This window comes from Polistes fuscatus, unplaced genomic scaffold, assembly GCF_010416935.1.
Source record: "Polistes fuscatus isolate 324 unplaced genomic scaffold, CU_Pfus_HIC Scaffold3, whole genome shotgun sequence".
In the NCBI taxonomy this organism is placed as follows: domain Eukaryota; kingdom Metazoa; phylum Arthropoda; class Insecta; order Hymenoptera; family Vespidae; genus Polistes; species Polistes fuscatus.
The window spans coordinates 1,203,275-1,220,029 of NW_025113107.1; the positions used below are offsets into that span (position 1 = coordinate 1,203,275).

The 16,755-nt window shown below is 37.3% G+C and overlaps 1 protein-coding gene across 2 annotated transcripts in view; it reads left to right on the plus strand.

The window, feature by feature from the left end:
- Nucleotides 1-10,718: 10,718 nt before the first annotated feature.
- The window catches only part of LOC122520021 (MOXD1 homolog 2), a 180,565-nt gene continuing 174,528 nt past the window's right edge, over nucleotides 10,719-16,755 (plus strand). For both annotated transcript variants that reach the window (XM_043639903.1, XM_043639905.1), the window contains exon 1: nucleotides 10,719-11,826. The gene's annotated coding sequence lies outside the window, so the exon portion shown is untranslated. The remainder of the gene's footprint in view (nucleotides 11,827-16,755) is intronic.

Genomic DNA, 16,755 nt, shown 5'->3' on the forward strand with positions numbered 1-16,755 from the left:
TCTCTCTCTCTCTCTCTCTTCATCTCTTTTCATCGACATTTCGAGCTGGCATTGTTAAATCGGTAAGAATGCTTCTTCCATCTTCGTGGGCAACAATACGATAAAATTTAATTACGTTCACCATTGTTTTTGGCTAGGTTTTAACTTTCAAAAGTCCTTATTCGAGAAGAGGTCTCGCGTACTTACGAGATTATATGGAAGAACGTTAAAACCATTTTCAGTAGTTTTAATAGGAACAACGAACATAGTTTGTTTTATCTGCACTTCTCTTTCCTATCTCTATCTTTCTCTTTCCATCTTTCGTTTCGTTTTTTCTCCTCTACACTCTTCCAATGTTAAAGGTCTCGTTCCTACTAGTAGTAGTCCCTTAGATTTTCGAGGACACCCCTGGGGTATTTTTAGGGTTACTCCTGTCGCTTCTCATACAAGGAACGAATTCGGCCCTTCGTAACGATGGGACTTTGCCCCTTCGCCATTACGTGTTTTTACAATGAATCCCTATTTACCAGCCTGTCAATGTGATATTTATGTTGGCAGATATTGCGTCCTAGAGCGAGTAATTGAAATTTCCCTATACTATTATGTCTTCTCCATATAATACTCTCTTTCTCTCTTTTTTTATCTATCTATCTTTTATTTTTATTTTTTTTTATACTTCAATTTATTGAGTTGAGTCAGCCACGAGATTTCTTATCCAATGAAATACAACAATCTTTTTTTCGATTATCGAAGCAAAAAAAAAGGTTGTATTTGATTTAAATCGATTTAAATTTTCTTTCATTTCGAAACAAATTACGATTACGGATTGTTAAAAAAGATCGTGTAGACTTATTTATTTTTATTCATCGCAAATACCAATGGAAAATTTTAAATGCCAAGTGATAGGTAATCTCGAAAAGAAGATCCCTTCCATTATCTACCTTTTCATCGTAAAAGTAACGAAGGCAAGAGTATCAATAAAGATTGCTCAAAGTTGTATCTACGTGTAAATACGTGTGCCGCATAGAAATTTCCGCAGACAATTTTCGTCTGGCGAAAAAGGAAAAGAGAAATCGCATGAATGTGTCTGTGTTCGATTACATTCACTTGTATTTGTGCGTATATGTGTGTGTGTGTGTGTGTGTGTGTATGTGCTATAAGGCTTTATGCCAGATCTCAATCGATGCTTCCTACGATTACTTACTTTTACTTCGCCATGATTAAAGTGGGTAGAATATTAGAACGCGTTGAAAGATTTTTCCAATTCGTGCATCGAATGTTTGTGCTTTTCCGGAGAATTAGAAAGAGAGAGAGAGAGAAAGAGAGATCGTGATTTGGAACGTTTGGTAAAGTTAAATCGATCGTAAGGGAACGTGCGTAATGTTCGCGATGCGACTAAACAAGCTGACTGTGGAATTTACCAAAATTATCCGACGGATAGGAAAGTTTAACATACGTTCCTGTTTGTGTTTACCATCTCTTCTACTTCTTTTTTTGTTTATTATTATTTTATTTTCTCATTGTCAATCGGATTTATTTCCTCGATGAAATATCTCTGGTCTAATTTGACAAGAAAATGTTTTTAGAAAACTTTTCCTATCTCTTTTTATGTTTAGATTTTCTTTTATATTTTTATTTTTATTTTTATTTTTATTTTCATCGTAGTAATATTCATAGCTGCGAAGCGTACGTTTTCCGAACAACATATTAATGAGTTTCTATAGCAAGTACCTTGACAAATGGATTTAAATGGGGGAAGTTGGTAAACAATGTGCTTATTCATTCGAATGAAATTGGTAATTTTATGCAAATTTGCTTTACTACCGATCGCAGTTTGAAATCAAAGTGTTTAAAGTGTTAAATTTTAAAGACTCATCGACGTTTCGTTTCCATCGGTAAGAAACTAAATTTTTAAATGCAATTTTATGAAATAATAAGGGATAGCTTTTCTCTTTTTCTTTTTTTTTTTACCGATTATAAATTGCATGCATTGTATTGCTTTGTTATTAATTATCATAAACGTGATTCACGTTGTAGCCATCATTTTCATTTCGTAGCAGTTTCTTAACCCTTAAATTTGAACTTGACATAACTTATCATCACTAATATTAATATAAATATCAATCATGTTAATGCACTACTCTATCTTTTTTCTCTTCGAGCTCAACAGTATGCAAATTTAAATAGAAAAGAAAAGAAAATGAAAAAACCAAAAACCGAAAAATAATTTATATTAAAGATAATTAAAATACGAATTAGTATGTAATTCTTTTTGAGATAAAAGAAAGAATCGCGAAAAATTGTCTTTATACCGAAAAGAAGAGAAATAAATGATAAAAGATTTAGATGATAAGGATAGAAAAATGATAAGATAAAAAATCGTAGGACATAGAATACAATATTCTGGCTTTCGAGGCTTTTGAACACACCGTTCAAGATTGTGTAATGCAATCTGAGTGTAAATCGCGGAAATGTGGCACGAAATACGAGTGATGACTGTTCAACGGTGTGGTACATGTATGTAAACGAAAGTGGCACCATTCCAAATCTCACAACTCCGTGGGATAAACATTTTCGCCTTAGACAAGCGTTTCTATGTCGTTTATGAATCATCCCTCGAATCTCTCGTGACATCATCGCGTCAACGATGCGGCTTCGGTCGGTTATAGTAATAATTCCGAAATACAGTGATTTTCCAATTGGCAAGATTGGCATTGGAATATTATCAATTATTTTTTTTTTATTCTTTATATTTTCTTTTTATCAACATCAAAATTTGTCAAACCGTGAACATTCTTTAAACCAGTTATACGATTTAGCAATTGTAACACGTATTTAAATTCTATATTTGGAAATGGACAAATAAATATAGTCTGCGTTAAAAATTAACCGAGTATTGTTTTTACGTAGTCTTTTAGGTTGATTTAATAAGTATAGTTTTTCTTTTTTTATTGCAGAATAAGGATGTTGATCTGTGAACTCCAGTTTTGTAGTTTTTACTTACAATTAATGTTTTTATTTCATCAGAGACTGGTAACATATTCAGATCTTTGCAAATTTCATCATTTCGAAATGTTTTGAGTATTACAGATCGCAGTCATTCAAGCTTCTTGTATCACCTTTGGTTGCCTTTTTTTCTTATAACACACTTAATTATCACGTAAAGGAAACTACGATTATTTCGTCGAGAAATTATTGCATTTCGAATCTCCATTTCATTAGGAACAAAACTTTAATCAAAATGTATACGTACAACTAGACGTTCCTGGAAATATTTTACAACGTTACACTGAGGAAAATTATTATCAAGTATAATATAACGTCCAGTCGCCCCGAGATAAATCTACCCTTCTCCTGCCCCCTGCCCCTCCCCTCAGTATCTGCTATGTGTAATGACTAATTTAACTTTATAAGACGCGATGTATATTCATTTTTCAATTTTCCTACCGTGGAATTGTCATTGACGTTGTTCTTCGTTTCAACGCTTCGTTTTTTTTTCTTTTTCTCTCTCTCTCTCTCTCTCTTAATTTCTTTTTCTTTCATTATCTGTGCTTCTGGAGAAAAGGTAAGAACGTTTCGTCCTCTTACTACTCCTCCCCGCATCGGAAGAAAAGTTCACGAAGGGCTAAGTACATCTAACTAAGAAGAAGAAACTCGAGGGTACCAAAAGCTTTTCATGATACTAATCGCGCAAAGTGGATGTAATCGGGAAAGTTTTTGAACGATTCTCGTTTTCCTCTATCTCTCTCTCTCTCTCTTTTTCTTTCTTACTTTTACTCTTACTCTTTTTATCTATCTCTGTCTATCCACCCTTCTCTCTTTCTCTCTCTCTCTCTTCTTCTCTATCCTATTCGACACATCCGCTTATCGAACGTGGGAACGCGAGCCGATGCGAGTAACTAATGGAATTATACGATGGGCTCGACGTTGAAGTATCAGTAGCAGCAGCAGACTTAGCAGTACCGGATACAGTAACAGTTGCAAAGTACGATCCCGGTCAAAGTTTTTCGACGTGTTTGATGAAAATGCCGAATCCCTGTCGTATTCGAATCGGTCGTCGTCGTCGTTTGTAGGATTTTCGAAGCCGTTACACTAGCCACGAATGATGTTATAGAAAAACGAACAATTCGATATTATATTCAAAAGGAAAAGGCATCTATGCGATAGGAAATTATTCGAAGAGAATTCGATAAATTTTAATAAGTCTCCGGAGAGGTAATCCATGTCGTTCGGAAATATTTTCTAATTATTCCAATTTTCTCTCTTTTTCTCTCGTCGAGACGTGACGTTCATTTTCCTATTTTTATTTTTATTTCCTTTTTTCTCCCTCGAACGTTAATTAAACATAATGATAAATGCTCTAATAAATCGTTTGCTAAAGAATTCGATTAATGTTTCGTATGACGTTTTAAAGTCATGCTTATTAATATTCTCATTCATTTTCATAATAATATCAACGTGATTAATTAGCGTTAGATCATTAGTATCGATACGATAAAAAAATAAAAAAAGAAATAAAAAAGAAAGAAAGAATGAAAAAAAGAACGATACAAATTCTTTAAGTCTACACAATTAGGAATACTCTAAAAGAAAACATAAATAAAAATTGAAAGCTAACAAGCGTTAGCTTTACAGATATCTAAGAGACCTATCTCTTCGTAGTATATAACTGTAAGCATAATATCGATACGTTTTTTAGGGACAAAAGTATCCTAAGGTTGTTCTAATGGATACCGGTGAGAGTCGAAAGTAAACTATGGGGTGGGGGAATGTCGGGGGAGGGGAGGGGAGGGGAACCTAAAGAAGAAGGTGTCCGAACACGCGGTCAGAGCTGTGGTAGCCCAACGAAACCAACCACCGAACCATACCGTGTTTCTCACCCTCTTTCATTCCTATTCTCTTTTTCTTTTGCTAACACGAGGTCGAAAAGAGCCGAGACGTTGATGAGAGAACGGGACGAAGCAATAAAAAAAAAAGAAAAAAAAAAGAAAAGGAAAGAAGAGAAGAAGAAGTAGAAAAAGAAAATAAAAGAAAAGAAGGAAAATCCTTCTCCTCTCGAATAGGATGAAGACAGAACATTCGGGAGAAAGAAATAGGAATAAAGAGAGGGGGAAAGAGAGAGAGAGAGAGAGAGAGAGAGAGAGAGAGAGAATGCGATAAAGGAAGGGAAATGGAACAGTCGTAGACGACGATGGACGTGTTCATCTTCCGTTGAGTTACTACCTGCCATTGTAATTACGTTTTCTCTACTCGCACGAGAAAAGACCCATTCCTTATACGCTTTATGTTCGACGTTGAGAGAGATCTTACTAGTTTTAACGTCAACCTTGAAAGAAAATGTTTAAAGGACGAATACAATTCTTCTACTTGAGTTGCTAACAGTTTCACGCTAAATGTTAATGTCTAATGTTAATGTGTTAGCTAGAAGAGAGAGAGAGACAGAGAGAGAATGAAAAACGTTTTTCGAATGTTTTTTTTTTCTTTCATTTTGGTCTTCCTTTTTATTCTTTTTTATTTTTTCCTTTTTCTATGGTCCTTCGTGCGTTTCTATTCTTTCTCGTAGAAAACGTAAACTTTATTTTCGAAGGACAACTTTTTTAACGATCATTTTGAAGGATTATCGTTCTAACCGTAGCAATAATGATTTTGTGAAGGCACGTTAGTTACGCTGGTTGATAAGTATTCGTTATACTCATTGTTAACCATTCAAGGACGTTTCCAAATACTTAAACTCCCTTTTTGATTCTCGGCTTAGGTAGTCGTGTATATATGCGTGAAGAATATAACAAAACGAGGTGCTCTCTCGGTCTGGTATATTTAAATGATACTCATTGCAGATGAGATATATCTCGCCAATAAAATAATTCAATGGAATTTATCTTTTACGACGACTGAAACATAATGGGGTGGGGAGGGGAGGGGAGAGGCGGACCGAAGTATGGCGAGCAAAATCAGTCGGTGCTGGTGGCCCCTTTTTATCCTTTTTCTTTCTCTTTCTGTCTTTATACTTGTCCTTGAATCTTACGCAGACGTAAAATCAGTGATCGAGCGATCATAAAACTCGTACTTATTGCAATTCCCTACTTTCGCTTTTACGGCATGACAGTAGGATTACGGAGGTGCTCTTGCTCCCCGTCATAAAGTTGGTAATAATCGTAATTTACATTTGTTCCATAACCAATGATTTATAAGGATTAAAATTTTCATAAGCCACAAATAAGTATGGTAGTAGGTATCGGTGGCAAAGAAGAAAAAGAGGAAGGAAGAAAAAAATTGATGACAAACAGCTCACCTGCTTTCAATGTCGGACACGAAAATTATGTGTATTCAATATTACGTATTTGATACGTATCCAAAATAAAAATATTATAACGTCTGCTTTCGACTATCATTGATGATATCTACGGATTGTATATCAATTTTTGTTTTCTTCTTCTTTTGTACGTTTATACACACATAAAAAGAAAAAAGAAATATACTCATTTGACCGTGAGCACTCGCGAAATAATTTTTCATCGTGGACAAAAAATACGCGAGAACGTACGTTTTAAAAGGGGATTTTTGATGCACGAAATGCGTATAAAAGTTTATACCCTATCCCGTTAAATATTTTGTCGGACGGTTTTATTTTCTATTACGTCGACACGTTCGGTCACATTATTAAATATTTCTTCTTCGAGATCATCAGTCTTTTTATGACTATCGCATTCTCGAACGACGAGACATCAAAATTCCTCGTCTAACGCAATAATTTTCATGACGAGATTATTTGTCGTCTAATCGCAATGTTTTCAACTTACGTCAACGCACGAAACTTAAATGATATTTGACGGGACTTTCAATGACTGCTAAATTAAATTTAAAAGAGTAGAACAGTGGAAAGTGTTAATATTTCAAAACGAATCGAGACGAAGGGTCTTGGAAACGTGAAAATGGACTCACCTGAACAAAGCATTCTATCAATTTGTTACGTTAATTCCATCGAATCCCAAGAGTACTGTCATGTACCCATCGATCATGCTTACGTTCCTATTTTTGGACCGTAGAAAAAAATCTAACAAGACTCCTCGAATAACTTCGTTGCCATTAACGTGAATTTTTAGTCGAGACAACATACGACAAATATATCAAAACTTCTATTTGATACGAGTTTATCTTTTACTTTTTTTTTTCTTTTATTTTTCTTTTTGATTTCTCTCTCTCTCTCTCTCCTCTTATGTTGTTTGAATAACTGACAAGAACCTTAGGAAAAAGGAAGAATGTGTGGTAGTCGTGTTACATTGTGACAGAAATTAAGGAGTTTTATTGAAAGTTTTTCGAATATGTTTATGAGTTCGAGTAGATTTTATCGCGTCGTTGAGGTAAAGTTAGAAATGCATCTACTTGCAAACACGTTCGTGTTTACTCTCTCTGTCTCTCTTTCCTTACTTACATCTAGAAAAGCTTGGGGCAATTCGTTTTATCCGAGGTAAGATGAAAAAGAAGAAGAAGAAGAAAAGATAAAAAAAACACGTCCCAATTTCTTTGTCACGTTGCCATTAAAATTTAATAATATAAAATCCTTTATTTATAAATATACCTATATCTATACATAAACGTATCGACCTTTGATTCGGAGAATAGCTATTTGTGCAGTACGTGAATAAAATCGTTCGATGGTAGAAGAAACAACGGTCGGATTAGAATAAAGTCGTAGTCTAAATTGCAGTACAAAGTTCAAAGGTAATTTAGATTCCGTTAACCGAATAAAGACGTCTATTTCGTACAACTTTGTCTTTAACAAGAGCAAAATCGTAGTTTGTATTTGTTCGAAAGACTAGGTGAGAAACTCGAGAATCGACATGTACAAGGATTCTTATAGTATGAGTAGTATATATATACCTATGTGTGTGTGTATGTGTGTGGATGTATCTCTCTTTCTCCCGTTCTTACTGTGATCGACGATGAGTCGACTCGAATAGAATGCTCGTTCCAGATTCGAAAACTCCTTTCGAAATAAGTGGATACGCATAGCACAGTGGTGTGTCTCGAAGCAGCAAACCGTAAATTTGCATATTCTCTCAAGCCGGTTAATTGTCTGGAATCGCGCGATGCGGGTGTGTCACTGTGAAAATTATGGGAATCTGGTAGGAGCTGTGAGACGGGGAGAGGGAAAGCGAAAGATGGATAGAGAGTGGGAGAAAAAGGGTGGAGAGAGTTAGAGAGAAAGAGAGAGAAAGTAACTAAACCAACTTGATTCGCGCATTAAGTTTATCCATTTCTCCACGTACGTGTTAGCAGAGAGCTTTCGGGCTTCTTTGAAATAACTACATCTAGATTGCAACATCTATCCAGCTTCGAAGTTCTCTAAAATTCGAGAGACTGGTAGGTAGGTAGGTAGTAGGTTGGTTGGTTGGTTGGTTGGATGGATATAGCATCCCTCTACGAAGAAATATCTTACCCTCCGGGGTACGATATAAGAACTTGAATCGCAAATTCGTTCGTATAAGATAAGAGTGCGAGAGTAAGAGCTCGTTTTTTCTTATCGATGAATTCTTCTTTCAGATCTATGTATAGATAGATAGATAGATACCATAGATAGAAAGGATAGAATTTTCTTTCCTTTTCCAAAAGTTAACAAGAATCGATTGAAAATTTATTTCAACCGTGTGAATTGATCGTCGTGTGACTACTCGGAATTATTCATTTGTCGCGCTCGTCCATCATTGGATAACAAATACAACGATTGTACTTGAACTGAGTTTACCTCGTCATAATTTCCAACGATAATGACTCTTTCGAAAAACATAAAGTACGACGGTAACTAAATTCATTGGAATTTGTCCGTGACAAAATCGGGGAGAAATTTGGGGTGGGAGGAAATTTGACGACCCGAATGAAAAACGGAGGGGGCGGGAGGGCGAGGCGGGGTTAGTCTCGATGATAATGGACTGATAGAGTTCGACGAGTATTCTCATCTTTGAAAAGTTCGAATAACCGAAACGAACGATCAACGTGTAAAAGCGTAGGGTCGGAATTACAATCGGTATTTATCGTGCAAATAACGAGCAGTACCGAGCCAATGTAATTCTTGCGTTATAATTAATCTCTAGGAAGGTGGAAATATTTATCATTTCAACGATACATGTATATGTATACTTAGAATGTATGCGTGCATGTGTGTTTGTGTGTGAAAGAGAGGGATGCATACGCACAGAATGCATCATTAAAGGGGAATATTATTCGGGAAAAACTTTGACGATGATGATTTCAAGCGGTCACGTAGCGTGTATTCGTCGGCAAATACTTATTAAACCCTGAAGTGAGACTTAACGCGGTTCTAAAAATATACTCTCGGAGATAATACATATAGAAAAGGTCGAACAGCAGTGTCACGGTACGTCGCTTTAAAGGGTCAACATGTATCAGCGCAAAAACTCGAGAAACTAGGTCTCACTTAAAGCGAGCAACCCTTTGCTCTGTTCGACCGTATCACTGAAAGACCCTCTCTCGTTCTCTCTCGTTTCCTCTCTGTCTCTCCGTACCGTTTCTATCCTCAGATTCAATGAACCCCGTGTAGAAAATGATAATAAAAAGATACATTTTTACCTTTAATTTCATTTTCTATTCCTTCCCTGTCGTTCCAAAGGATCTTCTATAGGTATATCCTTTTTATCCTCTTTTTTTTTTTATAAATAAGACTCGTTAGATGAAAGTACGAAAGATCGTGAAATAATTAATATCTGACGAATATAAAAAAATGAAAAGAAAAAAAAGAAAAAGGATTGAAAGGAAAATTCGTATGGTAGGAAAAGGAGTCAGGTTAGAAGATAAAGGGTCAAGGAGCGCTTTGATCCAGCGTCATATGATAAAAAGATTCTCCCTTTTTCTTTTTTTTCTTTCTTTAGCATCAAGTTTTCTACGAATCTCACTTCTCGGTGAGAGCAAATCGTAAAGAAACGAAACGAGTCCCTAGGTAGTGGTGGTGGTGGTGGTGGTGGTGAATATGTGGCTGTACCAAACGTAGGTGAAAACTCGACGAGGAGAGGGTGAGAAGTTGGAAAGGTGGGATGAACAGTGAGAGAGAGAGAGACAGGGGGGAGGGCAAAAGGAAGATCGTTTGAACGGGCATCGAAATATTTCTGAAGGAAGCGCGTGCGGATGGAGATGACGGTGAATCGGCAAAAAGAAGAGGAAGAAGATCGGAGATCCGGAAAGTCCTTGGGAAAAAGGGGATGTCTCGTGGCATTTCCAAGAAGAAGAGGAAGGGAGGGAGGGCACAAAGTTGGAAGAGGAAAGGGAAGATGGGTGTCGAAGAAACCGGCGGCAGGCTACGGTACGGTAGAGGAGGAAGGCTCGGTGTTAGGCGGTTGGATACGTGCTGAGCTGTAGAAAAGGATGAAAGATCGTAAAATGGTGTGAGTTAGGAAAAGGTGGGAGAGAAGAAGAGAAAAAAGAGAAGAAGAAGAAGAAGAAGGCAAACAGAGAAAGAGAAAGAAATAGAAATAGAATGAGAAAATGGAGTAGGAAGAGTATGATAGTTCGGAAGGGGAATAGAAAAAAAGGGGCAAGGGGACGGGTACGAAGTTGGTGGGATAGGGTATAGGAGGGGAGGGGAATCAGTGGACGAGGGGTTGCTGTGCTGTGCTCCTCCTAGGGTCGAGCGCTCGCGCGCGCGTGGCGCGCTGGATCGTAGGGCGGCGGGGCGGGGAGTTAGTTGGGGGAGGGGGGGCCTAGGGAGAAATCAGTCGAGTCCCGGCCTCAGGTCGCGACGGGTGTTCAGTTCACAGGCGAGAGCCGTGCCGCGCGGTTCGCTTGTGTCGCTCTGTTGTCGTTCTCGTTACAAAGTTCAAAGTTCTCGTTCTCTTCGCCGTGTCCTCTTATCGTGTACCACCTATCTCTTTCTCTGCTTTTTTTGTTGACTCATTAGATTGCATAATAAATAACGCATGCTCATTTCTCTCGATTCATCGAGAAGTTCTCTGATAAGATCGTTTTTAGAGAAACGAGTAGCACCTTCCGTAATTATTTTTCTCATATTATCTCGTTAAATAATAAATGTTTTTTTTCGAAGAATAAGTGTGTGTGTGAGAGAGAGAGAGAGAGAGAGAGAGAAGTGAAAGATAGAGAGAGATACGAAGAAGTACCAAGGTGTTGAGATTAATTTCGTATTGACCAGTTTCCGCGTGTGCGATTTATTATTAATCGAAGACTATAGAGGTGTTACTTTTTTTTTACCTCGCTTAAGACACAAATATACAAAGAGAGTCGACGGAATCGTGTTGATTTTTGTCAAGTTATTTAACGAAGAATTTTAACCTTGAACCTAAATAAATCGGAAAGGATTTTTTGTAGAGGTGTGCGAGAGAAGAAAAGTTTGTAACTTTGACCGATATATATCTGGCACTCGACGTAGGACACTTACTTTCTTTCGAACAAGGATACATATTACTTTATTAGTTCTTCTCCTTTTGTGCGTGCATTTTCCTTTTTGTTGTTGTGTTGTTGTTGTTATCTTTTTTCTCCCTCACTTTCCATTTCGCGTGTGACAGTGACGATAACAACAGTGTGTGCTGCAGCGTGAGCTCGTCTCTAAAGGGAAAAAAGAGTAAAGAAAAAAAGGGTAAAGAAAACAAGAGGAAGAGGAAGAGGAAGAGAGAGGGAGAGAGAGAGATAGAGATCGCGAGACAGATAGAAGAACGTGGTAGGAGAAACTTTTCAACGGTGGAATTATCTGACGAAGGAAGACCACATTAGGAGAAGAGAGAAAAGAGGAAAAAAGGACGAAGGACGAAGAACGAAGGAGAGTGAGAGTCGATTGTTAAAAACCGGCGGCAAAAACGCAAAAGCGCTCCTTCGTAGCAAGTGGTAAGTTGGCTTCTTTTTCCGTTAATTTTTTTTTTTCCTTTCATACTTTTTCTTTTATTGAGCTCTTTTCAGAGCTTTATTCTCGTAGCCGAGGTAGTCCTTTTTATCCTCCCTTACGAGAATGATCGAGAACACGGACGGGCACTGGCTCTGATTTGAATCGAACTCTCACAATCGTGCTCTGGTAAAGAAAGATAGAATTCACGATCGGGCAAAGAGAGAGAGAGAGAGAGAGAGTTCGAAAGGTCCAGTTTCGTAATCTCTTAGATAATATCGGACGTCGATCTCTCTCGTGTTCGCTTCCGTCCAATGGAAGTCGATGGTCAAAGGACCCGGGGTAAAAGGTAAAGGGTGAAGATTCAGGAACGACGATTGCTCGAAAGAGATGATCGCAAGACTCAGTGCAGCAGATTTGCGTTTTATCGTTTGCTTCTTTGAAATTCCTTCTATTCGTATTTTGCTCTCTCACTCACTCACTCACTCACTTCAGTTATTTCTTCTCTTTCTCTATCTCATTCTCTCTTTATATCCGCGTTTGACCGTACTTCTCTCGTAGGATGAATACATTTTAAGCGAATAGTTTTGCTCGTTCGTTGTTACATTCAAAGGAGAGTTAAGAATATGACTAAAGAGAGAAAGAGAGAGAGAGAGAGAGAGAGTGAGAAAAAGCACATAATCCTTTTCTAGCATTCCAATTCGAAAAATATCTGCGTCAGATTTTTCAATTTAAATTTATATGTAATATATGTATATAATATTTATTCTTCTTCTTCTTCTTTCTTTAGTTTAGGCAAATTGCCTGTTCTTTAACGACGTTTTTCTGCCTATTGCACTGTTAAATTGTCGCACCATCGTTTTCGTGGGCGTCCCGTGCTTCTGCGGCCTGCCGGTGACTTATCCCGTGCAATTCTGACAATTCTTCTGTTGTCCATTCTACTGATGTGCTCGTTCCATTCTTTTTTCCTTTTTAGTATCCATTCATTGATATTTTCCACTTTGCATGTTCTTCTTATATCTTCGCTTCTCTCTCGATCCAGCAGTGTTTTTCCGACTATTCTGCGAAGCACTCTCATTTCGGTTGTCTCTAGTAACTGTTTCGTTTTCGCCGTGTCTGGTCGAGTTTCTGCGGTATATGACATAATAGGTCTTACCAATGCCTTGTAAATTCTTGCTTTGGTCTCTATGTCAATGTTTTTGTTTCGCCATATTGTGTCATTCAAACAACCCGCTATTCTGGATGCCTTCGTTGTCTGTTCTCTTACCTCTGCTTCGACATCACCATATCCTGAGATTTCTATTCCTAGGTATTTAAATCTCATTTCCTGCTGAATAACCTTCCCTTCAATTTCCAGTTTGCATCTTAACGGTGTCTTTGATGTTGTCATGCATTTTGTTTTCTGGGCCGATATTTTCATGTTGAATGATTTGGCTATGCAGTTAAATCGGTGTAGTAAACGTTGTAGATCATCCTCATTTTCGGCCACTAATACAGCGTCATCAGCATAGCATAGGATGGTTATTTCTTCGCTGCCCATTTTATATCCTTTTAGCAGTCTTACGTTTCTTATTATTTCGTCCATGATGATGTTAAAAAGCAGGGGACTTAGGGAATCCCCTTGTCGGATACCACGACCTGCATCAATCGGTTCAGTCAAGGCACCATTTATCCTTGCTTGGATCTTGTTGTTTCTATAGATGTTCTCTATGGTCTTAATAAGATTATTCGGAATTTGTCGGTTATAAAGGAGGTGAATAACATCCTTTAATTGCACCCGGTCAAATGCTTTTTCCAGATCAATGAAACACATATATGCTGGTCTGTTGTATTCAATTGATTTTTCTGTTATCTGTCTTATGATGAAAACCGCGTCTGTGCATGATCTACCTGATCTGAATCCCTGCTGTTCGTCTTCTAGATTCGTTAAGCTGTTAATTTTATTCGTTATGACTTTTGTTGTTAGTTTCAATGAAGTATTTAAAAGATTTATTCCCCTGTAATTTGTAGGTAGTTTTTTGTCTCCTTTTTTAAACATAACTATAGTTGTGCTGGTTCGCCATTCATCAGGTATTTTGTGTTGGCATAGTATTTTTTGGATTAAGAATGTTAACTGTTGTGTGAGACGTTGGCCACCATATTTTAGTAATTCGTTTGGGATGCCATCTTGCCCTGAGCTCTTCCTATTCTTTAGTTTTCGAATAGCTGTTTCTACATCACTGGACTCAATTTGTATGTCGTTTTTAGTTACTATTTCTGGCGTATTTAGTTCCACTTGAGGTTCTTCTGATTTATAGAGTTCTGTTAAGTAACTAATCCAGGTTTCTCTTGTGATCTGATTTGTTTCGATCATTTCGTTGACCTCCTTTCTTTGATTTCTAATAAATCGCCAGATTTGTTTTTGTAGTCCATAGAAGTCACTCTCCATTCTCTTCGAAAAAATCTCCCAATGATGTTGTTTTGTTTGCCTTACTAATGTCGCTGCTTGATTCCGGATTCGTCTATACATTTCGTATGATTCAGGTGTTCGTAATGTCCTATAGTTAAGGTATGCCATTTTCTTTTTTTTGCATATTTCCTTAATCTCTGGGCGGAACCAAGGAGTCTTGATCATTCTAGCCCGGTTTTTTACAGTTCGTGTTCCCAGGGCTTCGTATGCAGCTTCTAAAATATTGGTTCTTATTTTCTTCCAGGCTATGTTTATGTTATCTTCTTCTTTTATTGGGTCTTTTTCGATTTTTCCTTTCAACCTGTTCTCGTATAGTTGTTTGGTTGGTAAGTTCCATAGTGACTCGATGTTTATTTTCGATTCTTGCGTTGCTCGTGCAAGATTCCTTTGGGGTTTAAACTTCATTCTTATTTTTGCTAATAGCAGGCTATGATCGCTTCCTACATTCGCGGAGTTTAATGTCCTAACATCTAGTATTTGGTTTGGTTGGACGTATCTGTTAGTAACAATGTAATCAATTGTAGACCTGAAGCCTCTGGTGTTGCTGTATGTAAATTTATATTGTTCCTTATGATTGTAAAATGTGTTATTAATCCTTAGCTCGTTAAATGTGCATAGCTGTGTCATTAGCTCTCCATTGTCATTTAACACGTTTTCGTTGAACCTTTGTTTTATTCCAGGTATTATTTCATTTCCGATGCGAGCGTTGAAATCTCCAAGGATTATCATTTTTTTGGTTACTTGGTAATGATCCGACTAAATTTTGTAGTTGGTCGTAGAAGGCTTCTCTTTCTTCTTTTGGTTTGTTATCTTCAGGTGCATATATTGACACTACGTTTAGTTTTTGGCTTTCCGCCTCCATTTTTATTAACAAGATTCGCGAGGATATGTACATGCATTCTTTTATGTTGTTTTTATACTTTTTTGATATTGCGATGGCTACCCCTTCTTTTGCCCTGGTTTGTTTTTCGACTCCACTATATATCACCAGGTAGTCGTCATATTGTATTTGCCCTTTGCCTTTCTTTTTTGTTTCTTGTAAGGCGCAAATATCAATATTGTTGTCTTTTAGTTCCTTCAGGGTCTCCTGGTCTTTGTTGTTCAATGATTTTATATTCCAGGTAGCCAAGCGCAATATATGTTTTTTCTTCCATTCTTTGTTCCTTTTTCTTGCATGGGTCGTCATCGTTGAGTCCGTCCTTATCCGAGGCATAATTTTGTCCTTTTGAGCAAATTCCTTTTTTTTACGTTGGGTAGGGAGCTAGCCTGACCCAACAACCTTCCTCCTTTTCCCGGGCTTAGGACCGGCAACATGATCATGCAGGCGGAGTTATAATATTTATTCATTACGAAATATAATAAAATTTAGGATTGAAATATAAACTTTCCACTTTTCCGTTCTCTAAAGACCGTATTATTTTAAAACTCATTTTTTTCTCTCGCTCTCTTTCTGCGTACACCACCATTTTTCATTCCTCCTAATTTGTCCTACTTATCGAGTTTTTTTTGGCTAGTTCCACGAATTTATTTTACACGATAACGCGTGAATAACGATTATCCGAATTCGCGCGATTCATTCAAGCTCGATCAATATAATTTAGAATATAATTTTATTCTAATAAAAAGTATATATAAAAAGAAAAAAAACGAATAAACGAATAGACGAGTGATTGATAATATGATACGAATAACAGAAATATAATATTATTTTGACGAATTAATCGCGAACTTTCGAATAATTCTAATCGTATGAGGAAAATAAAATAAATATTCCACGTATATAATAATAAACATTGACGTAAAAAGAACGACCATTTTCGTCGATCGGTCAAAGAAAATTTTGTACCCTCTGTGTGTCCAGTTCGCCAAAAAGGTAGAGAGAAAAATTTAAGAGCATTGTCATGTCGTTTTCGCGTCAGCCGGAAATAAGAAAAGTTTAGGAACGAGAAACTCTTTACGCGGCACTTCGCGATGGTTCACCTCGTCCATTCGTTTCTTCTTTCTCTCTCTCTTTCTATTTTTTTCTTTTTTTCTCAACAATATCGAGAGAGAGAGAGAGAGAGAGAGAGCGAGCGAGAGAAAAGGAAAGCCGTGCAAGGGAGTAGAAAACCTCTGTAAATCTTTGGACGAATTCACGAGCGTATCTCCTTCGAAAGCGTCGTCTAACACAAGCCGCTAAAAAATGTGACGCGGAAATGATGCACGGTAAAGTAAGTGCTAGAAACCGAGATGAATCGTTCGAGGTTTTGCAACTTTTGCATCACAGAAACGTTTCGCGGAAACTCCACCATCCACCATCCCTCTCCCCCTTCCGCTCGATATATGTGCGTAAATGTTTTATATTTGCGTATTTCATTTGCGTACATCTGTTGGAAGAGAATGAAAGATAGAAAGAAGGAAAAAGACAAAAATGATTTCCTTCCGAGACAAGAATCGTTCTACCTTTATTGCTAGAAATGAATTGGAGCGTCCTTTTTGGTCCTTT